The following is a 1,702-nucleotide window of genomic DNA, read 5'->3' as shown; positions in this document are numbered from 1 at the left end:
AAAAAAAAAAAAAAGAGTCTGCACTGGGGATGGGGTGGGAGAGCTATATGGGATTATTGGGACAATTGTGCAAATTTGAGTATCTACAGCGTATTAGCTAACTTTCTTGTACGGCGTATTAGCTAACTAACTTTATCGTTTCCTTTCTTAATAATATTATGGTTGCGCAGAATGCCCCTTTGGATATACGTGCTGAACTATTTGGGAGTGAAGCACCATGATTTGATAACTGACTTTTAAATATTTCAGCAAAAAAAAAATATATAAATTTTTCAGGTAGTTGGAGAGAGAGACAAAGCAAATGGAAAAACGGGAACAATGGATTAATCTAGGCGAAGAGTATAAACATGTTCGTTATTCTTTCATCTTTTCTGTAGGTTGGAAGTTTTTCAAAGCCAGTTGGGGGAGAAAGTACAGGAATAAAGAAAGATGCTCGCCGGGCGTGGTGGCTCCTGCCTGTTATCCCAGCACTCTGGGAGGCCGAGGTGGGCGGATCACCTGAGGTCAGAGTTCGAGACCAGCCTGACTAACATGGAGAAACTCTGTCTCTAGTAAAAATTCAAAATTAGCCAGGTGTGGTGGTGCATGCCTGTAATCCCAACTACTCAGGAGGCTGAGGCAGGAGAATTGCTTGAAGCCGGGAGGCGGAGGTTGCGGTAAGCCGAGATCACACTATTGCACTCCAGCCTGGGCAACAAGAGTGAAACTTCGTCTCGAAAACAAAAAAGTGGCTCATGCCTGCAATCCCAGCACTTTGGGAGGCCGAGGCAGGAGGATTACCTGAGGTCAGCAGTGCAGTTTGAGACCAGCCTGGCCAACATGGTGAAACCCCGTCTCTACTAAAAATACAAAAATTAGCCAGGTGCGGTGGTGGGCGCCTGTAATCTCAGCTACTTGGGAGACTGAGGTAGGAGAATTTCTTGAACCCAGAAGTCAGAGGCTGCAGTGAGCCGAGATTGCGCCACTGCACCCCAGCCTGGGCAACAGAGTGAGACTCTGTCTCAAAAAAAAAAAAAAAAAAGAAGTCTCACAGTCGCCCCATCACGAGATGGGGTCTCCACACATCACCACTGTTGCCAGCAGAGGACCCTGAAATTCTAGGGCTTTGCAAGGAAAGAGCTGGTTACTAGAGACTGCTCTTCAAGCAGCTTCCCAAATGTGGCTGGATTCTGAGCTGACTAACTGTCGTGTGATTTCAGGCCACAAAGGGTGGATAAATTCCAGTTTGTCTGGTACTGAGAAAAAAATAGGCCCTATATCTTAGACAGCCCCGATAAGGTGCCTCCATGGATATGAGTAATGGTCAGACCCAGGGGATGACCCAGGACTCAGAAAGCTGGACAATGGAAAGTCTGGGGCACTGTGACAAGGAAATTCTTCCCCCGAATTGCCTTTTCCTATTGAGATAAGATAGTACACAATAAAGCGCCAGGCTCAGAAGTGCTGCTGCCAATCCCAGCCAGAGCAGCCAGCGCTCGGCCCTGAGCTGAAGCACGTCAGTGCCCGGCGCTGTCCGCACCTGTGTGGTCTCCAGAAGGCCAGCTCTGGTGGGGGCAAGTCCTGACTCCCACCACTCACCAGCTGTGGGACTCCAATTCTTGTTCGTGAACAAAAGAAAGAAAGAAAAAAGTGTACTCCTCTTCTACCTGCTTTACTCTGTGGTGGCTCCAAAAACTAAAAACCATGCTGGGCACGGTGGCTC

This window comes from Mandrillus leucophaeus, unplaced genomic scaffold, assembly GCF_000951045.1.
Source record: "Mandrillus leucophaeus isolate KB7577 unplaced genomic scaffold, Mleu.le_1.0 Scaffold342, whole genome shotgun sequence".
Taxonomy (NCBI): domain Eukaryota; kingdom Metazoa; phylum Chordata; class Mammalia; order Primates; family Cercopithecidae; genus Mandrillus; species Mandrillus leucophaeus.
Note: the sequence above shows the minus strand (reverse complement) of the source record.